A 23,697-nucleotide genomic window follows, 5' to 3' on the forward strand; every position below is an offset into this window, starting at 1 on the left:
TTCCCCTCCGCCATCAGATTTCTGTACAGTCCATGAACCCATGAACACTACCTCATTATTCCTCTTTTGCGCTATCTATCTATTTATTTATTGGCAACTTATAGTAATTTTTATGTCTTGCACTGTACTGCTGCCACAAAACAATGAATCTTACGACATATCTCAGTGATGATAAACCTGATTCTGATCTATACTCTTCCAGTCTAAAAACATCACAATTCTCAATTTCAACATTTCAGCAATGTAATTAAGAAAGAAGACTGGCACTCAGAATCAGAATCAGGTTTATTATCAGTGACATATGTCGTGAAATTTGTTGTTACAGAGACTGATGGATTTATTTTCACATCTTTTGTCTTTCATCTATTGATTAAGTCAATGGGAAAAAACAGAAAGAAAGAGTGAATGCGCTTTATAGAGTATTTCATGAGCTTGGGGGTTTATAAGTGCTTTACATCCAATGAAATACTATCCTTTTGAAGTTAGGGTCAACGTTGCAATGTAGGAAACACAGTATCACAAAAGCCCTTGTATCTAGTTATGAAATAACTTGATACAAGGCAAACTGGGTTTGGAGGCATCAGGATTTTGGATAATAAACTGTATCTGAACAGGATCTAGAGAGAGCACATCTGCTGGGGAGCTGATTGTGAGACTGATGGAAGGTCTTGGAAGATTCTTTGCTCTACAGAGGCATCAAGTGAGGATTCTGGGCTTCCATTTGTGATTGAATGGCAACAGCCTGAACTTCCACTGCAGTAGTCAAAGGTTTGGGCAGATGTTGGTGGTACTACAATAAAACCTCATCCATCAGAGGCTATTTCATGATGGGCTCCACAGGTCCCATACCTGAATGGTTTTCAATTCCTGTACAAAGTATGGCATCAAGTTGGTGTCAGGTTCCTCTGTGATCCTTGGTAATGTGCTGGGAATTCTTGCATTTTTTTGCATACCATCCAGTGCACAAGAAATCCAAGCATGCACTTGGCCCTCTAGTGAGGTGCTACCTCACTGGAGGGCCAAGTTGCTCATGAATTCTGCATTGAGGTAGCATCTGCACCATTCTTTCCCACGGCTTGGCTGGAATGCACACACAAGGGATCTCATCATGGTGATAGCTGCCTTCAAATGACATGATGCATCAGTATCTGAAACTGGTGGCGATATCAGTGAAACTAAATGCTGCTGGACCTTCAGTATCACTGCCTTCATACTCTTCTTCCATTGCTCAGTAGGTTACAGTCTGGAATACATGAAATGGAAGAGGATAAGGGCAAGGTTGTAGTATGGGGAGAGGAGAAATTAAGAAGTGCATGTACACGCCATCAGTTGTTCCTTTCTTGAGAGTTTATTTAGTAGGATAGTAGTATGACGAGAAGAGTAGGAATGTGAATACGCTCAGTTACAACACCCTCCATCTTATCACTGATCAGATCCTTTCCAATGAGCCTTCCATAGTTGCAAACATCATCCTCTCATGAAGGAGAAGACATGTAGGCATGGCTCATCCTACCAGCTGTCTCCTGATCTGTGCCACCTTTTCCTCCTGGAGAATGTGCCAGTGACTTTTGCGCAATTTGTGTGGGTGATGTGACAGTCATATTTGCAGAGCTGTCAGTGTGTAGAGGTTATGAGTTACAAAGGTGGTGGTGTGCGAGGGTTTCCTGAAGCACGTGAATGTTAGGTATGAGTCCTAATCAATGGAGGTTGCTGGTAGAAAAGCATGGTGTTGTGGCAGAGGTCAGAAGTGCAGCTAGCACCATAAGGAAACTGTAAGTGCCTGCAATAACCTTGACCACAAGGGGATGTCAAACTTTCTTTTGCGTTGCACCCCTATACTTGCAGTTATAAACCTGATGTGGAATTATTTTGCTGTCCCTTGCACTATCCTCTGAGCAAGTATCTGGAGGACTTCACTTTATGATAAACATGAATATATATATATGGAGACAGAAGAGACTGCAGATGCTAGAATCTGGAACAACAAATAATCTGCTGGAGGAACGCAACTCGTCAAACAGCATCACAGAGACACAAGAAATTCTGCAGATGATGGATATATCTGGAGCAATACACAATAAGTGCTGGAGGAACTCAGCAGGTCAGGCAGCATCCATGGAGGGAAATAAACAGTCGACGTTTTGGGCCAAGACCCTTCATCAGGACTCTTCCCCTTCTTCCCACCTTCTTATTCTGGCTTCTGCCCTCTTCCTTTCCAGTCCTGATGAAGGGTCTCGGCCTGAAACGTCGACTGTTTATTTCCTTCCATGGATGCTGCCTGACCTGCTGAGTTCCTCCAGCATTTTGTGTATTAGTCAAACAGCTTCTCCAGGGAGAAAGGAATTGTGGACATTTCTGGTCAAGACCCTGCATCATGAATAAATATACCTTTGCTTGAAGGAAAACATCCAGTGAATAGTGATGTCATAATGGAGAATAAAATATGTTGTAATGTTGATTGCCTTGGTAGATAATGGTTTTGCCTTGAAAGACAGTGTTAGGGTGTATTGTGGAGGGTCGTGGCTGTCACGTGACAGCACTGCTCACTATCTGGTCAGAAGACACACCACTGCCAATCAAGGTTTGTCCCCGCCCCACCCATCAGCACACACCTGACCATTGGCCCCCTGTAAATTACCTGGGCTGGACACCCCCCCCACCAGCCCTCCAGCACTATAAAAGGAGCCACATGTGCTCGGCTCACTCTCTTTGCCATCTTCGAAGGACCACCCTGCTTCACTCCAGGCCAAGTATTGTGGAACGGCACTGGAGAAATCTTTGGTGAGGCGTGCACTGTTAAAGGGTTGGGAGCATTTTAGTTAGTGTTCCTAGGAGCATAGAGATGTGCCTGCACTGAGTCAAGGGGTGGTGGGTATCGTATTGTTTTTCCTTGATTGTATGTACCTAGTTCATTGTGTGTGTGTGTGTGTGTGTGTGTGTGTGTGTGTGTGTGTGTGTGTATTTTATCCCTGGTGTGATTTTCCCATGCTCACTATAAACTGTGCCCGTGTGTGCGTTATTCCTGTTACCATTTACCCAGGATCGTCTTTTGTAAATAAAATCATTTACTGCCAGACTGTATTCAGAGTCCTTGTTTTTGAGACCCAGCAAATCTGTTTTCTCACTCACAACATAGATTAGTCATTAACCTGAATCAACTTCCTTCTAAATAATGTGATAAGTTTTGTATCAGTAGCATGTTCAAGGATTAATATGCAACAGGACAGAAGCTGGTCAGACCACTTACTAAAGTACCATCCAGCACAAAATATAATGTAATTAGTATGCCATCGTAAAATGGAAAATTAAAATAAAGACTAGTGTTATGTAAACATCTGCATCTCTAACTGTTTTTTGTTGACATACTTTAAGTCTGGAAGTATGAAGGTATGTGATAAAAGAACTGAAAAACCTCACATCTAAATACCAATCCCTACAATTTAAAACAAGCTGTTCCTTTGGGTCAATTTTAATTCCCAGGTAGGAGCACAGCCCAGTAGCCACCTGGCCTGTGCAAGAGTGACAAAAAAAAACAGTTCAGACAGTTTTAAACCTCATCAGCCTGCAGCTTGTGAACAACCCAACCAAAGAGCCAGGTAGTAGCTGGTCAGTTGTCAGAAGTTGTGCATCTCATAGGCTGCTGCTGACACACCATAGAAATGGTTCACAGCAGGAGTTATGTGGCTGGGATGTAATCTCAATCAGGGAAAGATGGGCCTAAGCTTTGTGCAAGAAAGATCCACGTATTCTTGAGGAGTCCAGAGGAGCATTCCCGCTCATCGTGACCCACAAGGAATGTTCTGTAGCTAATCCTTGTTGTGCCTTTTCTGGACCTGACTACTATTCCCAGAATGTAAGGTTCTTGCTCAGATCTTGGGTTAAAATAGTTGACCAGGTTTTGGTGATGGAACCAATCAGAGTCCAATCTACATGATTAAAGAGACCTCATTGGCTTGGGGTCAGAGACCTGGATGCCAGGCTTTTAAAATTACTGTGGGCCAGACTGGGGTGGAATGGAATGGATAAAACCTCACTCCATTGTAACTCCCAACTTTTCCAGTTTCTCCATCACACCATGTCCACTTCTGCCCTCTGTTCAATTTGATCAACTGCTTTATATAAAAAGAAGTTGAAAAATAAGTTTTCCTGCAAACTTTGTAATCAATGTTGAGGCATAGCTTTGTTCAGTTGTTACATTTTTCTGAAGGTTTTGACAAAATTACATCCTACATTGCACATAATTCAAGTTATTTGTCTGAAATGATCGAAGTGTGAGCCAATTAGCAAATATACGTGTTATTGCTGGAGGCAAATACCTCCTACATGCACATTGAAAAGCATCAAAACAGCTACCAAACAGAATACTTTACAGAATCACATTTCCACCTTAATTAATTATCAAATGTACATCAACAACAAAATAACCCCAATCCTTTTCCCTACCTCCAGCACAATTCTTTTCCCTGGTTGTACTCTCTCCAATGGATTTTCCACAGATTTGGTTTTATGCTTAATGTTTGTAAATGGACTTTTTTTTATGTGCATCCACATGATCTGTGGAAGACTTGCACTTTGCTGGCTAATGTTATTTTAATTGGTAATTTAGAAAAATTTAAGAAGATGACAGCAGCACTCATATTTAAAATTAAAATTTTGCTTCGGAAACTATCAGATTTCCATACCATCTGAAGCTGTCACATTCATGGGAAACAGGACTCAAATTACAGGAAAAGCCTAGAGCTTTCAATCCAGTTCAACTCCCAACACACACAGCAGTTCCCAATTATATTTACATCGAAAGATCAAAAAGGTTTCCCATTTTCTTTAAAATTATATTGTTCTAACTTCCTGCAGTCATGGGATTGCAGTAATGCAAGGTTTGCAATTGTGTCACAGTAGCAAAAGCAGAATTAGGTTCAAAATATGTCCAGACTTGATCAGTTTTGGTGGATAGCAGAGGTGTATCACATATCAAAAAGGTGTTAAGATTAGAGGAGGAAATCTTATTGAGAAGTCCCCTTGACACATGATGGTTGACAATAGGAGGTAGAGTTCTAGAGAATGGTTTTCTGCTCATCCTTTTGATTGAATATGTCATATAGATTGGGCAATAAAAAGGCAAGTCTTTGAAATAAATATGGTTAAAAAAGACCTGGGTTCATATTCATATGTGCTAATATGTTGAATTCCCCAGTGGAATGTCGCTGAAGAATGCAACAGGAAGGTGGCAGAAGTCAAACACTTCAACATTCCCTTACAATGGAAGGGAACGAAGCCCAACAAGCAGTTCCTTGATGCCTTCTTAGATTATGGAGACAAATATTGCTATGCTTGAGGTTACATTCTTCTTTAATCCCTTCATCCAAAACTTAAGAAACTGATTGGAGAGTCCTTTGGGGTGATACACAAATTTAACAGAAGTGCAGGACAGACTGAAAGTTAAATGGGGTATATAACCAATAGCCGAGGTTAAATTTCAATTTTATGTCAAAATTCTGTGCTGAATGAGTTGTAAACTAAACAACAAATTGTAGCTCTGTGGGCATCACTATCACCCCTGACTCATCAGGGCACCAACTAAATCCTGCTTGACATGCCAATGTAGTACTGAGGGCGCTACACTGTCAGAGTCAGACATTAAACCGAAGAACTTTCTATGCCAGATTAAGAGGAAGAATTTGCTCAATATTTATTCCTCAATGAAAAACATTAAAACATATTATCTGCTCATTTTCACATTGCTCTTTGTGGAAACCTAATATGCATAAAAAAGCTACTACGTTTCCTTAATTACAACATCCACTATACTGCAAAAAAGATTTAATCAGTTTTAAAGCACTGCAGGGCATCCTGAGGCTATGTAAGGCATTTCACAATTTCAACTCCTTTCTTTCTTAACTCTGAAGGCTTCTTAAGGCACAAGAGCAAAAACATTCACGAGTGTCAATGCTGCTTCAAGAGCTGCAATAGTAAATTATCATCAGTCTGCCTAGAAATTCAATCGTGTAACACTTTTTTTAAGCATTATGCAATTGAGAATTAACCATTCTTGGATTGAAATACAATTTGACCATTTCTGGGTCTCTCTGCCTCTCCCTAGTGTTCAACCAGGCAGTTCCTTGCTATGAATCAGTTCCAACACCTTCCATACACATCAGTTCCATTACACCCCATGCAACACTCCTTTTGAAGTACTGTGGAGGATATTTGACCCTTAAAACCAATCCCTCAGTAACTTCTTCTAATCCTCCCAATTCCCAATGGCTTGTCCAATCCTCCCCAACCCTAATGGTGGCCCCAATCTCCACCACTCCCCCTCCACCACTCCCCCCCATAGCCTGACATCCAATCCAAGCCAAGCCAAGACCTCACAAATTCCACACACATCCTCCCCCCAAAGTCCCAATCCGGCCTGATATTACCTTCCCCCACCCCCCCAACCTCGGCAGCAATTGTTCCAAACAGCAGACCATGATTGATTTCTACATTCCCTCATGCCACCTCCATCCCCAGTACTAGTCAGGCCAAGGGCCACCAGCTCTTCTGTACCCATACATCGAGTTGCTGTTCATTAGACTTCATAATAGCCAGTCAGCAAGAATAAAGTTGCACAAATGTACCTGAATGTCATTTATAGACTTCATTGGCCAATAGTTCTGCAAAGCCTTGCCAATTGCTCAAAGATACAAAACAATTCTCCAATAAGATTTTTAATGCAAGCAGTGGAATAGCACAACCTCCACTACATTCAGATAAAGATGAAAATTATAATATCTTCCAGCCTCCAAGTTGTAGTAGACATTTACTCGTCTTTTCCTATTTGTTATTTTGTTCTCAGTTGCTTGGGCCTAGTTTGGCCTATTATTAAATCTTTAGGCAAGCCCAACTTGATATTTTCAAATGTATTCTCTGAGTAACATCAGTCTATATCTCCAAGAACAATCTTGGTGAAGTTAGAGCTCAAAAATTGAGTTATAGGGTAGAATATATCAGTTCTATAATGGAAGGTACTTGGGCCAGTCAGAGGCTGCACAATTATATTGTCATGTCATCAAGGACTTTTGCTGGTACTCAGAATCCTGCAAAATAATGATTGTGCACTTGTTTAATTTTAAAATTCTCATGCATCCTTATGATTCTCCACAATCTCAGCCTCCCAATCTGTAACATTCTGCAGCCTTACCATTGTTCCACTTCTTCCACACTGTTATCTCAAGCAGCCTTGGCTTTAAGTCCGCCATTAATGGCCATAATTTTATCTTGCTTGGGTTTAAACTCTGGGATTTCTTCATTAAACCTCTACTTCTTTCAAACTCTTTCATCTGTCATTGGAGGCCTCATAAATACCTACCATCTGACCAAGCTATGATGGGATATTGAGCGGCACAAATTAGGGAGATGCTGGCTTGAAATCTATGCCTGCGCTGAATTAATGGTCAGTCTCAGTGGAGTGAAGCAGAGTGGAGCATGCAGCTGCTGTTATACCAACCACGGATCAATAAGTTGCCAGCAAGATGTTACAATTGGCATATGATGTAGGGAAGAGTTTCCTGGTTCTAATCATCATCCAACAATGCTGCCTGTACAAACATTACATGAGATCGTATTCATTTAGCTTCGACGTCCTCTGATGTTCAGTCAGCACTCATTTCATTCAAGCAATAAAATGCTTTACACAACCTGCACCTGAGGAAGTTGTAAACAAAAAAGCATAAAAGAAAAAAAAATTTGCATTCTTAAGGATAGAGCTACTTTTTCATGATTCACCACAGAATTTAACTGTATCTCCTGGTACAACAATACACGGGGACAACAGAAAGCTGAACCAAGGCTGAATGGATCACTGACAAGTGATGTACTCACATATATATTCTGATTCAATCACACTGTAATGTTCTTCATATCATCTATTCAGAACACAGGCAGCATCTTTCCAACAGCACTTATTTAACTCAAGAATATCAGATGCACCACAATAAGCAATCATGTGGGGAAAACAAGGTGAATTGTGAGAGACCACAGATGACTCACAAATTGATTTACCCAGAAAACAAAAAGATAATCCAAACAAAGGTCTGATGTAAAATTCACTGCGTTTCTACTAATGTCCCTGCACTACCACTCCCCTTCCCCTCAACTTCCATAGGCTCACTGCATCCAGCTAATGACACCTCCCCTCCTAATCCCCACACTGCCACCACTTCTCCCAACAAAAATAGGCACACATTTCTGGTAAAGGCATTAAACATTTTCAAAATACTTTGAGAATTCTTTTCAAGGTTGCAAAATGCATCAAAGGAAGTTGTCTATTTCACATGACAGAAAAATGTATGCCAACAGATTTGATTCTTTTGTGCAGCAAAAGAAATTAATGGGAACTCATTGATTACAAAAACTCCAAGGTAGGGATCCCAGCTCTGCCACATTCATGCCTTGCTGCACCTGGAGCAGCATTATTACGTTCAGTAAGACCCCAACAGTATTGAACAAGCTATGATGTGACCTCTGCATCACATTGCTCATCTCAAGGTGGATACCAGAAACTCACAGAAAAACTGTTACAGCAACAGCAGGTATTTCAATTATTCCAAGATAACCTCTTTGGTATTCAATAGTCTAGAAAGAAATCACACGTTAGAAAGAATACATGACTATTTAAAACTATTTAAGGGAATTGTGTTTGCAAGGAGGCTTTTTTGTGCAGTTATTATTTGTGCTTTTTGCGCAATATCTTATAAAGTGTGATGGCTGACAATTCAGCTGCTTGTCCAGAGTCATTCAGGCACCTGCATGTTATCCACATAGAAGCATATGAACTAAAGTCCCAACATACATACAAGGCACTTTATAAGTCTCAATCACATTTAGCCAAGAATGTTATACTTCAATTAAGGATTGCAACACAGAAAAAAACATCTACTACACCTGAGTTTCTAAGCCAACCTTTTTTTGTATCTTTGATTTATTCTTTACTGAGGACGAAAGTGCTGCTCAGGTCTCAGTGAAGGAGGGGTCTGTAGAAAAATTAGGTAGGAAATAACTCAGAATCAGAATTATTATCACTGACTTCGATGATGTGACATTTCTTGTTTTGTGGCAGCAGTACAGTGCAAAGACATAAAATTGCTCGAAATTACAAATATAACTGAATAAAATTGAAGTACTTAAGTGTTTAATCTTGCACAAAGTAGAAAAGCCCCTAAATGCCTGTGGTGCTCCTTGTTTTAACAACGAAGGGCAAAGTTCACGACTGTTTGCTCAGTAAGTCAGGATCAGCATATTGCAGTTTGATGATGTCATCATGTACATAAAATACAGCAAAAAAATGGCACCAGCATCAGGGTGAATGGTGATAGAAGGTGTCTACCTTCTCTAATCAGCACAAACAGTTTTGTTCTAATTTCTATCAACTAATCTGTGAGAAAGTTAATTAGTAGCATTTGAAAAACTAAACATTGGCAAATGAAAGGCAGCTTGGATTTGTAAAGACAGATATATGTTTGGCTAACATGACTGTTTTTTAATAAAATAATTGAAGGAGTTGAGGAGGGCAATTGCTCCTATCCCAGGATCTTTCATGATGTTTAACTATATGAAATATCCTATATTTTTGGAAGTTGTATAGGCAGAAGCTTTAAAGCAACAATTCCATATTTTGGTCTAAAAACAGAAAATGCTTTTAAGACTCGGGCAGCATCTGAGGAAAGAAAAACAGTGTTAATGTTTCAGGTTGAAATCCTTCAACATGTTTTGGTCTGCTAGGGTATTTTGGGCAGGAAAAAAATTGTACTAATTAACCTTTTATAAGCACTACCACTGAACAGCTTAAAGAAATGCAAATGTGTTTAAAATATCTAATTCCCAAAGAGAAATATAATAATTATCCTCTCAAGAGCATTGTTTAAAACTCATCGATAGATAAGTAAATTCATTGTTGTTAGATAGTGTATGTGCTTCTTTGGTAGAACCACAACTATGAGGTATTTCTGCTTCACAGCTTCTGCAATGTGTTCACCCTATCAGGATCATCACCATCTGGGAGTTTATTAGTCCAATCATCAGGTGCAGCTGCCATATTCCCATATCAACAACCTTTAATTAAAAAAATATTTTATGATTAAAAGTCACCAAATCTATTCCCATTGTGTGACTATGCCATCACATATTATGATGTTATAATACATTTAGAAAGTGAATCTTATTGAAGGTAAGACACAAAGGACATTGCAGTTAACACCAGATGATGTGTAAGCTGGATATTGTGCCTAAACCTAGATGCTGGACTGCATGAATCACATAGGCTCTTGTTTGATGTCATCCTTCCTGTTCTGCTATTGACAGAAGTCACTTGTTGCTTTCTTGTTCAGGCAACATAAAGGGCAAATCTACAAATATAAGTTTCAAGTTAAAAATAAGTCTAGTGATGATAGTGAGAAAAAAACATGAAAGCTATGATATAATTTCTATTCAATTAATGAAAGTGTTAATGACTCAGTTGGAACATTCAGTATTATTAGTGGAATAAAAATCACTCCAATACATTTCTCAGCTGTAGCATTGAATCATCCTGAAATGAAAGATTTCAGCTTTGATCCACAGCCTGATGTGAGTTGGTTGATCAAGTCTTGGATGGTAATATGATAATCACAATTAGCCTTGTTCTGATAAACAGGGGAGAAGTAGGTTAAAAAAGATCAGCTAAGGTCCCTGATCACTATTAAATACTCCCAGCTGGAGTGTGCTTTCGTGAACATCAGCTGCTCATAGAATTGCGATTTGTTTTAATGCCACCCATAATTGGCACTAGCATCTGCAGAATGTGCCCTAGGGTTATAAGTGGAGGGATGTTGGTGTCCGTACTGTATAAACACAAACAAGATCAGTTTTCTTCATGAAAGTTTAGATGGAAGAAATATTGAAAATAAAGTATTTTTGTCTCCAATACCATATCTGGAAATTATACACATTAATCATGCTGAGTGTGATGAAGAATTTCCCAATATCAATTCTGAAATTACTTTTTGCTACTTTGCATCTGGTTCTATTCCATAATTTAATTCTAATCATTTTTCAAGCATTTATAAGATTATATGCTTATGAGATTATCTGTCAGTTGCCTCAAATCCAAGTTGAAAAAGCTTAGGTCTGTCCATTCTTTAACATATTAAAGGAGTCAAGTGATGTGGATTTAATCTAGGAACATGGCACTGAAGTATAAGATCAGCCATGCCCTTATTATATGGTGGAGCCTACCCCTGCCTCCAATTCTTATGTTTCTCAATGAAAAACAATGCAAGTCTAACCACTCTTAAAATTAACTTTGAGCTTAAAGTCTCCCCCACCTTTGTCAGTTGGTATTTAATGTGTTTCATGGTAGCACAGGGAATAAATCTAAACCCCTGGAAAGGATATGTGGAAAATGGAGGAGGGGGAATATAATGAAACCCAGTGCAATGTTTCAGGTTTTTACTGTTGATAAATGATAAGACTAAAATCAACAAAAAAAAACTAAGTTTTCTTGATGAATTAAGAGGGAAAGTGAGGATATTACTGACAGGAAGGCTCATATTCCAGAAACACTATCCACTAGTAGAATGGAAAATCTGCTTTTGTTCTTGCGCCTGGAAGCATTGGTATGTACATTGGACTGTCTACCAATTTTACCTAATGTAGTGGCAATGATTTCATTTGTGTTTCATTTCTAACCTAAAAAATTCAAACTTTCTGCTTAACTTACTGCTGCCCTGCAATTCTAATTTCAGATTTTTATCTCCAAAACTGATGGCCTTAACTTTCAATCCAAGACTGAATTTCACTTGCATTTTGTCAAGGGTAAATTTCATCATTTGACCATATAGTCCAGCATGAGTATAACTTGGTAGCACATGCATACAGCAGTTAGTCAGTCATGGATAAACCTGTCAGTCATGGATAAAACTGTCAGTCATGGATAAAACTGTCACTCTATTTGGTTGATATGGAAACAACATAAAACTTTAAGGGAAAAAGAGAAAAGATTATGTAAACAAAATCTTGCCAGATGTACTGACATCCATAGCAAGCAACGAGGAGAACCTTCCTACACAGCAAATTGTTGTGATCTGGTGAAGGTGGTAAAAACACATTGAATATTTTCAAAATGGCATTTTTCAAAAGATACATTTTTCAAGGCTAAAGGGAGAGAAAGGGGAAGTACACTAATTGGATGGATCAAATGTCTGTATTTTTGTGATTGAAAAGCAAAAAACAGCAGATACTGGAAGTCTGAAATAAAAACAGAAAGTGGTGGGTGTACTCAGCCAGTCAGGCAGCAGCTGTGGAGGAAGAAACAAAATTAATGTTTCAGGTCAATGACTCTTCATCAATCTGAAATGTTCTTGTTCTGTGTTGTGTGATTCCATGATTATACAAAACATCCAGGCTATGTGACATTGCACCCCCTCACCCCCCTCCCCACCACCTCAAAAGAAATGTTAGCAATAGATCCGTTAATATCATTGGAAAGAAAAACCTCTTGGAGGTACAAATAAAGGTGGTCTAACATTCTGAAGAATTTGAATAATGGCACACATCAAAATTCTGTGGCTGAGTAACTTGCTCTGTGACTGAAGCAAAGACATCTGTTCTTTGGAGCACAGTATTGCTGACAATCATAGCAGTTCAGCACACACAAATCGGAACAGATCAGTAGTGCAACTATTTCTCTGGGATTAGACAACTATTCAGAAATACTTTACCATTGTACTCCACTTATTTCAAAATTGAGCTAAGGTTGCACAAACATAATAAGCCCATTTCATTTTCATATTTTGTATCAATTCAACAGTCTACTGCTGTAAATAACTTAATTCTGCCAAAATAGAAGAATGTTAAGTAACTGTTGCCTCTCACACTTGAGATCAGAAAATTTCAAAGACCTGGGCAAAGTATTCCACAATCAGGGCTTGATAAAGTTCAATTGAAATGAGAATTCATTTATATCTCAGATTGTAGCGGCTGCTACCGCGATGTGAAAGCAAGACACTAGTCGTTGGTCTGCAAAACAAAAACTGATTTATTTTCCCGCCTTGCGCGGGCCTTTTAAGAGGAACCGTTCCCACCCACCGAAAACGGAAATGACATATGCGCTACATCCTCAAACTTTTCCCGCTCGCGGGTTCTCCCTGTTGCTCGGGGAAGACGAAGGCCCAACGCCATCTTGGGCCTCCCGGCTCTGACGACGTGCGACCCGACCGCTGAGCTGGTTCGCTTCCTCGGACAGTGAGTCGTTACACAACCCCCCCCCCCCCGCCCCCCCAGAACCGGCGATACGGTCCCTAAGGTTCGCGGGCTGTGCTAGCGGTTGCTTAGGAGGTCGGCCTCTGCGTCGCAGTGTTGGGACCTCGACCAGTTGTTGTAGATCTAAATGGGTCGGTTTGGGGCAGTCCATCATGAAGACCTCTTCCTTGCCCCCAATGTCCAAAATAAGGGTGGACCCATTATTCCTGATGACCTGGAATGGCCCCTCATATGGTCATTGCAACAGTGCCTGGGGTGTGCCCCTGCAAACGAAAACGAACTTACAGTCTCATAGTTCCTTGGACTCACAGGATGGGGCTTGACCATGCCGCGAAGTGGGAATCGGTGCCAAGCTGCCAAGCCTCTTGTGCAGTCTTTCTAGGACTGCCGTGGGTTGTTCTTCTTGGCCCCGCAGGGTGGGTATCAAATCCCCTGGGATGACCAGGGGCGCACCGTACACGAGTTCAGCTGACGAAGCGTGGAGATCTTCCTCGGGGGCAGTGCGTATGCCGAGCAGGACCCAAGGCAGTTCGTCGACCCAGTTAGGATCTTTCAGGTGGGCCATCAGGGCTGATTTTAGATGCCGGTGGAAACGTTCCACCAACCCGTTTGATTGAGGGTGGTAGGCCGTGGTGGTGTGCAGCAGCGTCCCTAGCATGTTCGCTAATGCAGACCAGAGGCTGGAGGTAAACTGGGTGCCCCTGTCTGAAGTGATGTGGGGCGGAACACCAAAACGTGAGATCCAAGTTGTGAGCAATGCCCAGGTGCAGGAATCAGTCATGATGTCGAATAGAGGGGTTGCCTCTGGCCACCTCGTGAACCGGTCCACGATGGTAAGGAGGTACCGGGCTCCTCTTGAAACTGGCAGAGGACCAACGAGGTCGACGTGGATGTGGTCGAACCTTCTACGGGTAGGCTCGAACTGCTGTGGCGGGACCTTGGTGTGTCGTTGGATTTTTGATGCCTGGCAGTGTGGACAAGTCCTGGCCTGAATGGAGTGTTAAGCGCAGTTTTGGGGATGTTGTCAGGGTGGACTGGGATTTGGTGGTATCCCCGGACGAGGTTCACCTTGGAGAAGGTGTGGGCCCCGTGTAGGTTCGCCGCGAAGTCCTGGATGTGAGGGATGGGGTAGCGGTCCAGGGTGGTGGTGTCATTCAGCCTGTGGTAGTCGCCACAGGGCCTTCACCCGCCGGTGGCTTTGGGGACCATGTGCAGGGGGGAGGCCCAGGGGCTGTCTGACCTGCGAGTGATCCCCAGCTCCTCCATGCGGCGGAACTCTTCCTTTGCCAGGCGGATCTTGTCCAGAGGTAGTCGTCATGCTCAGGCATGAAGGGGTGGCCCTGTGGTAATGATGTGGTGCTGCACCCCGTGTTTGGGCATCGAATTTGTAAACTGAGGTGCCAAAACCGATGGGAGCTCAGCTAGGAGCTTGGTGAACTCGTTGCCAGACAGGGAAACGGAGTCCAGGCGCGGGGCTGGTAGTCTGGCTTCTCCCGGGGGGTAGGTTTGGAAAGTTCTGGAGTGCACTAGCCGCTTCCCTCGCAGGTCGACTAACAGGCTGTGGGCCCAAAGGAAATCGGCTCCCAGGAGTGGCCGGGCGACGGCTGTAAGGGTAAAGTTCCAGGTAAAACAGCTGTTGCCGAATTGTAATCGAACTTTACGGGTACTGAAAGTCCGTATCGTTGTGCCGTTTGTGGCATTGAGTACAGGACCCTGTTGCCTGTTACGAGTGTCATGGCCGGTCGGGGGCAAAATATTGACCTCTGCTCCAGTATCGACAAGGAAATGACGCCCAGACTGCTTGTCCCGGACGAATAGGAGGCTGTGTTGGCGGCCAGCTGTCGTAGCCATCAGCGGCGGCTGGCCCTGACGTTTCCCTGAAACTTGCAGGGTGGGTGGCATCAACGGGCCTCCGCGCCCCACCTCTGATGGTGGAAACACAGCTGGTCACCAGTGTCGTCGTCTGTATTTCTGGGGTGTGGTCGCTCGGTTGCTGGGACTGGTTTAGGTAGGCGTTGGGCTCGCAGCCTGGTGATTTGGCCGATGGATGACCTGCTCTTGCGTTTGGACTTCCACAGGACATCTGCCTGGGCAGCTACCTCACGTGGGTTGCTGAAATCGGCATCGGCCAACAGCAGGTGAATGTCATCAGGTAGTTGTTCGAGGAAGGTCTGTTTGAACATTAGGCAAGGCTTGTGTCCCTCAGCCAAGCCAGCGTCTTGTTCATTAGGGCCGATGGGGATCTGACCCCAGGCCGTCGAGATGAAGCAGGTGGGCTGCCCGCTCACGACGGGAGAGGCCAAAGGTCAGAATAAGAAGGTCTTTGAAAGCTGAGTACTTATCCTCCTCCGGAGGGGACTGGATGAAGTCTCCGACCTGGGCGGCTGTCTCCTGGTCCAGAGAGCTGACCACATGGTAGTACCTTGTGGAGTAGGAGGTGATCTGCCGAAGTTGGAATTGTGCTTCAGCCTGGTCGAACCAGATGCTGGGCCGAAGCGTCCAAAAGGTGGGCAGCTTGAGTGCCACTGCTTTGACTACTGCGTTGTCGTCAATTGTGCGGGTCCATAATCTGTTTGGACCGTCATGGTCACCAATGTAGTGGCTGCTACCTCGATGTGAAAGCAAGACACTAGTCAGTGGGCTGCAGAACAAAAACTGATTTATTTTCCCACCTTTCATGGGCCTTTTAAGAGGAATGGTTCTCGCCCACCGAAAACGGAAATGACGTATGCGCTACATCATCAAACTTTTCCCGTGCGCGGGTTCTCCCCGTCGCTCAGGGAAGACGAAGGCCCAATGCCATCTTGGGCCTCGCCACTCCGACGACACGCAACCTGACCGCCGAGCCGGTTCACTTGCTCGGATGGTGAGTTGCTACAAGATCATCATTTCCTTTGCTAACTTGGCATACACCTGATATAAAGCAGCCAGTTCTGATCAATCCTTGGTTGCAAGAGCTTTTTACAGAACAGATGTGGCATTATTTTGTTTGTATTAAGAAGCAAAACATATTTGCATCAGGATAAATGAAAAAATTATTAATAATGCAGTAAAATTGGGCCCAGTTTTTATGAAACATATTTAGTTCATGTCAGAAAATTCCTTTTTATTGCTGATCAAAAAGTAAACAAATGTAACAAAAACAAAACGTTACCAGGATATCATTCAATTTCCACATTCACAACAGGAAAGCAGAAACATCATGTGAACTAGATGTTAGATATTTCCATTCAATCTCGGCAGAGTTTCAGACAGAATTATCGGAATGAATATATGTGAATACTGTTCTTGCTTCTAAAGTTATCTATTTTGATGAACTTTATTTCACTGAATCTATTTTTATTATCTGTGCAATAGACATCTTCAACATTGGGCAACAAACTGAGAGAGTAGATTACCTATCCATTGGAAAGCCTGCCCAATAGTTATTTTTGTTAGATATTTCTCAAATAGCTAACACACAAGCAACAATAAAGTTACCCAGAGGTTTACATGCAGCGGCTTCATTAGCAAGGTTGCTAACATGGATCAAAAAGGAACAACCCATATTAACTGCTTCTTCAAACCATGCAGAGATTACAACTAGACACCCCAAGAGTAAGTTATATCCTTCCTTTAATGATACCCTTAGTCAAATATGCAGCCATATGTTATTTTGGAAAACAGGGTACTTATAATACATTTCACCTCTCAAGCTTTCACATTTCTCTGCCCAAGGAGAAAATATCCTACAGCTCTTATCTTTTATTTACAATAATGCTCCTGGTTTGTATCTGATGCAGCTTCATCTAAGCATGTGAATTTATCTGTCCTTATAGTTCCAAACATGAGGCTAGTCACTGAGAAGCACAGCTTTGACAGAAGTTTAACAGAAGTCAGCAAACTATTACAAAACAGAGCGGTTATCAGAGTAATCTTGAAACAAAAAAAGTTGTCCAGAAATTAGATTGGGTGAGGAAAGTTCAGCATGTTGTAGCGGGCTTGAGGAATGATGGATCAGTGGACTGTTGGGGATTCAGTGGACTGTTATGGACCAACAGACAATTGGCAAGAGTGGGAAGGAATGATCTTTCTACAATTGGATGAGTAGGAAGGAAAGGCGGCTGGACGGTTGGGGGAAGATGGACCAGAAGGTTGGCTGGATTGGAAAGACCAGCAGACTCTCAAGGGATTGGAGGAGGAAAGACCAGATGACTCCTGGGGAGAAAGGACCACAGACAGTTGAGGAACTGAGGGTTACATATTATTATGGGTTGTGTACCACAGGGGGAAGGATGAAGGGTGGGTTGGTAAGTTAGGGAAGTTGGATGTGGAAATCCCAAGGCCAGAGCTGAATACTTGACTTACCTCTCAGGTTGGTGCTATGAGAGTAGGGTTGTGTTATCCTGTGAGCACCTGGAGATGGGTGTCCCAGTCCTCCATTGTCCAAGTTTCTTGCAATGTTCCAAAAAGACCATTACATGGGAATGATAACATCTCATGTGGCCTTGATGCAGAAACCACGTTGGAGTGTTGGGATGACTTGGACCAGAAGTGGCCAGCTGAACTTTCTAAATGATGTATAACAACTTGGAAATAGCCCTGCCTGTGAAGTGCCTCTGATAGTCAGCTGTGCTCAGGGGCAGAGCTTTGTTGTTTGCCAAAGTTGTCAATAACATTAACATCTTTAAATGTCCCTGACTTTCAAAGACATTTAAAAACTATTACAACAGAAATAACTAATTCAAAAATTAAGTAGAACATTTATTAAAACACAAAAATACTTGGAAATAATTAAACCATAAAACTAAAGTATAATTTAGAAAAACATACCTCCTCTCGTCGCAAGCCGAGAATCTCCATTGAAGTTAATGGTGCTTCATAACCTATAGGATATGTGTGGTGATCCTCCTGCGTGATTGGGCTCCATTCCAACTAAGAAGCACAGTGAAAGGTGTGGCACCATCTGTCTTTCAATAAGACTCAAGCTGAAAGAGATGAACACAAGCAATTCTGATTAGAACTGTCAACCCTAGCCAGCAAGATTCAACCAGATTTCTCTCTCTCTTTCTCTCTCTCTCTCTCACTCTCACACACACGCATGCACACACAACCACACATGCATACACACGCACACAGATGGGTACATATACTTGTTTGCGTACATGCATATGCACAAATACATGCATGTGTATACAAACATATGCATATATGTATACACAATGCATATGTGTATGTATACACACAAGCACACACATAAATATTATGGTTCCACATATACTGAAAATATAAATTGAAATAATTCAAAGTAGTTAAAAGATTTATACGAAAGATTAACCAAGTAGCATTGACAATACATTTAACATTTCAAAAGTATAATACTGCTGATGTCAGAAATCTGAAATAAAAACTGGAAATGGTGCATGTGCTTAACAGGTCAGGCAGTATCTGTGGAGAGAAAAATAGGAATAACTTCTCAGATCGATGACCTTTCACCAAGCATTTTCTATTTTGATTTAAAATTTCAAATTCCATTTCTTATTTTGATTAAGATGGGTGCCCAGAGCTTTGAACCAGTTCTAACCAAAATTAGAAGCAAAACCAGTTACAAGTATTATTGCTGAAGTTAAACCAAATTTCAGTGAAAAAAAGCCAAAAAATCTTTTCCTGCTCTGCCCACAAGTAATTTCAGTCCAACACCATGCAGTTCCTTCCACGCCTCAATGCAACTTTGGAGCACCAGCATCATCAATGTCTACAAGCAATTACAAATCTTAATAACTAGGGTCTAGGAGGGAAAAGTTTAATTTTTAGATTAAAACAGAAAATGAATATTCAGCAGGTCCTGCTGCATCTGTGGCAAGACAGAGTTAACATTTCAGGTTGAAGACCCTTCATCAGAACTCTTTAATGCAGCCTGACCTGCTGAGTATTTCCAGCATTTTCTGTTTTTATTTCTGAGAGAACTGTAACATATCGTGGCCCTTCAACTTTGAAGAAGATTGTTAAGGAGTTGAGATACTGTGGCATGCTCTCCAAAAGCGATGACAGTTTTTGTCCCCCTACTTGCAGCACTCTGCACTTCTGTGATCTGTTTAAATTTGAATTGCTTTCAGTTTGTTTCTTCTGCTGATGGTGAATTTCTGAGAACCAGCAGACTTTACATCTGCTGTTGTGAATCCTAAAACAGAACCCTAAATGGAGGGTAATTGACATTAGAGATTCTGGTGGATCTTAATCTTGTTATTCTAGAATGGAATTTTAGCAGATCTAAAGACAAATATTACTTCACAAGCACTCACAGTGTGCCTGGAACACACTAATATTCCAAACTGAAATCGCATTTGTTTGTCCTCAAACAAACAATTCTCTTTTAAAAGTCATTTCACCAGAGCTAATGTTAGTGAGATTAAGGAAACACAGATAAACACAGACCAATAAACACAGACTTATTTTCACACATTCCCTTGCTTCTTAATTGTAAAGAGGTACTGGATTATTGTCTGTCACATGGACTATTGTCACATGGGCTGTCAGGGTAGTGTAGTGGTTAGCTACAGCACCAACGACCCTGGTTCAATTCCGGCCACTGTCTGTAAGGAATTTGCACGTTCTCCCCGTGTCTGCATGGGTTTCCTCCAGGTGCTCCAGTTTCCTCCCACATTCCAAAGATGTAAGGGTTAGGAAGTTGTGGGAATGCTATGTTGGTGCCGGAAGCGTGGCGACACTTGCGGGCTGCCGCCAGAACACTCTACGCAAAGGATGTATTTCACTGTGTGTTTCGATGTACATGTGACTAATAAAGATATCTTATCTTATCTTATTGTGTGGAGTTCTGGTCTCTGCATTATGGGAAGAATGTGATTCAGCTAGGGAGGGTACAGAAGAGATTCACATGGATGTTCACAAAGATGTTGCCTGACCTGCTACGTTCCTCCAGCATTTTGTGTGTGTTGTTTCACAAGGATGTTGCCAGGATTGGAGGGCTTGTGTAGTAAGGAGAGATTGGATAGGCTGGTCAGTTTTCCCTGAAGCGAAGGAGGCTGATTGGGATAGGCATAGATAGGGTAGATAGCTGGTGTCTGTTTCCCATGGTAGGAGTGTCTAAAACATGAAGGCATGGGTTTAATGTGAGAGTGAGAAGGTTTAAAGGGGATCTGAGGGATTGATGTTTCACACAAAGGGTAGTTGGTATCTAAAATGAGCTGCAAGAGGAGGTGGGGGAGGCAGGAACAGTAACAACATTCAAAAGGCATCTGGAAAGGTACTTGAATGAGCAAGGCATAGAAGGATATGGAACGTGATGAGGTACCAGATTTGTTTTCAGCTTTCCACCATTGGCCACAAAATCATGTTCATTCTGCCAGCTGATTAAGATAAAATTGTGCTCATTATTGTCTCTGAAGTCCAATTACAATTGTATAGCAAATGCCACACTGTTTTGCAGTGTTACAAGAATTATTCTTTGTAAACACTGTTTAGTGGCCTATTTTAGGAACAGCTTTGCTCTTAAAATAGGAAGGGAAAGGCATCCCTGTCACTATCAGTTGACATCACTGTTGATATTTCTAAAGGCCATAGTGACATCTAGTATGCCAGCACTGCTTAAGCAATGCTTTACAAATTAAAACAAGCAGGAAAAGTCTGCCCATTAGTAAACCTTGTGAGTAACAATCCATCTGGCTTATTTTTTTCTCTTACAGACAGTAACTACCATCTGTCTCTTTAGGTCTTCCAGGCACTGCACTCCCTGTGGACATTCCCTTTTCAACAGCACTTTTAGCATGCCAGATTGATTGATTTCACATGGTCATGCCCTGGCCTCATACATTTCTCAAGGCAAAGTGCAAAAATACCTGTGATAAATAGAACTCTAAATAAAACATACAAATGCACTGGAATCTGAAACCATAACTAATAAAGATAAATTTGATTTTTTTCTAACAAGGCATTTAGGTAATGTTTTATTAATAAGAACTAGTCAACACATACCAGCTAAATGTGCCGACAGACACCCAACCATGTTATCAATGAACTCATGCACGGAGCTTATTATAACATACAGTCTGTTCTTCCATCAGTGTTACTTTTAGTCATAACAGACTTTGTTTCCCACCAAACAGAGCTCATTTCCTGACTCTTTCTTATTTTGGGATCATGTTCTTGCACTGCTTTACATGTACTGAAGAATGGCGAAGAAGCAATTAAACTATTAAGTGCCAAGATCAGTGTTCACCTGAATGAATCTCTTCAATGCAATTCCACAACAATGCATTTTTAACATTAATTTTATCTCGTTTACATTCCTAATGTTGGATTTCCCATCTCCTGTGACTTGCAATTTCTCAACACCCAGCAAATTTTTTTTCTGCTTCCCGCCATTTTCTCTCACTACATGTTTTCTTTAATCTTCCCACTTGTCGCTGATTTAGCTGATTTCTTTACTTCTGCGCTCGACATTGTCATTTGACGCCTGCTAATAATTAGCCTGGGAAAATTAGCCATGGTTATCAAGGATGGTGAAGCACATTCCCAATTCCTTCAGTGTCTCAAAATAGTGCAGTTGAGCAGCGGAGAGTGAGGTAATCATTCGGTATGTGCCCCATCTGCTGATTGTTTTGGAGCAAAGATGCTACAGCTGGGCATTATAAGAAGACTTGGTTTCCATTCCCCATTACTGTCCAGTAATTCCCTGGGAGCATCCTTGGATGAACATTAAGTGGGGACAGGGTCAGACTCCACGTCCACCCCCACCACCAAACCCCAGGGTGAAAAATCACACTTCTCATGTTTACAGTAGCAATTGACTGTCACTGTCCAATAGTACTTTCAGTTGAGATGTGGATGGATTAATGTGAACCAATAGAATAATAAAAGGTCCTGCTCAATAGAATCATGTTTGGGAGATTGTGGTTATTGTTGGGAAGGCTGGTGAAGCAAAAAGAACATTGATCCTGCATAAAATAAAATGCATGTTGCACATCACTTCAATTGTTTTTGTTTACTGAATTATTCTGGGCTCGCACAATTTCCTTACTCTTTATTAATCCACTGAACCTCTGTGGCTGTGGCTAATGTGCAATTATTCAAATGGAAGTAAATCCAAGTAGAGTTCAACAGTGGGATGCTTGACACTATCCTGGTGAAACCATCTCTCAGGTACTGCACCAGGCCTGTTTGGTGCAGGCTCTGAGACCACACCAAGTTCACTGGAGATTTCAGGCCTGTTGATTGAGAGATAAAAGCGAAGGCAAGTATTTTTTAATCATGCTTTAATTTAATGTTTTAATTACTTGCAGATGTTTTATATGTTCTTAATTAACTTTTTAAATTTAAATATGTTTTAAATAATTTTACTTGTTAATTATTTACATCAATTTTAATAGGTTTTAAATGTTCCTGAATGTCAAAGCCTCCTGTCCAGGGCAAACAGAGGCATTGTCTAGGCATTGTGTCATTTGAGGCCCAATCACTCTCTGTGCCTCTCTGCCTGAATCCCAATGCAAATAGTCCATGGCTTCTGGACCAGGTAAGTGCAGCCATGTGAGGATTATGGGTGGAAATTCAGGTCTAATAGGATCTGATCCAATCCATGTGATTTTTGGGAATACATCCCTGAGATGCTGAACAGCTTATCCATAAATTTCCAATCTTCCACCTGCCCACTGCCCCTCCCCCCAATACAGATGTGACAGGAGCACAAACTTGATAATAATCCTTCATTTTTGTGCTTTTAAATAGAACTTAAAATAATTGAAAGCAAAATATAATTTAATTAAAAATTCAAAAGATTAATTGCAATCTCCGCTTCAGAAAATCTTCATGTTTTTTTCAAAAAATTTCACGGTGGTGGTTTTATAAATCAGTGGAATGAGTCCGAAAGCTCTACGACTACACCTAGTGGTTGCTCTAAAAAGAGGTACCCAGCTGTGACCACAATAATAATTGAGTCTTCAGCATTCAAAGTTTCTTTCACAATCACTCCCATGATGCCGCTGATATCTAATTAAATAAGACTGACAATATGATCTGAATCTTTTGCTGGGACATCACTCAGGCTGATTGGTTTCTGGTGGGTAAACATACTTTCCTGGAAATTCAACCTATCAGCAGCACCAAATGAGTTCAATGGAATAAACTTCAAAGACAGAGTAAAACAGGCTGACATTGCTATATTGCAAGCTTATTGCTGCCAATGTAGGATAAATTTCTAGGCAATGAGCTTCAAATGGCAATAACAATTTCCCAGATGATACAATACAGCATACAGTTATCATTGTCGGTCCCCACCGTCCGGGCCATGCCCTCTTCTCATTGCTGCCATCAGGCAGGAGGTAAAGAAGGCTAAAGACCCACACCTCAAGGTTCAACTATAGCTTCTTCCCCACTTCCTTCAGGTTCTTAAACTGACCTGAAAATCCGTAATTCAACTTTGGACTA

General features: G+C 41.5%; 1 long non-coding RNA gene across 1 annotated transcript in view; it reads right to left on the bottom strand.

Moving 5' to 3' along the window:
* Positions 1-23,697, bottom strand: part of LOC127572141 (uncharacterized) — a 36,830-nt gene that overhangs the window by 7,223 nt on the left and 5,910 nt on the right. Inside the window, exon 2 of the long non-coding RNA XR_007956578.1 lies at positions 18,091-18,245. This is a non-coding gene — a long non-coding RNA (uncharacterized LOC127572141). The remainder of the gene's footprint in view (positions 1-18,090; positions 18,246-23,697) is intronic.

The sequence above is a fragment of the Pristis pectinata genome, chromosome 6 (assembly GCF_009764475.1).
Source record: "Pristis pectinata isolate sPriPec2 chromosome 6, sPriPec2.1.pri, whole genome shotgun sequence".
Taxonomy (NCBI): domain Eukaryota; kingdom Metazoa; phylum Chordata; class Chondrichthyes; order Rhinopristiformes; family Pristidae; genus Pristis; species Pristis pectinata.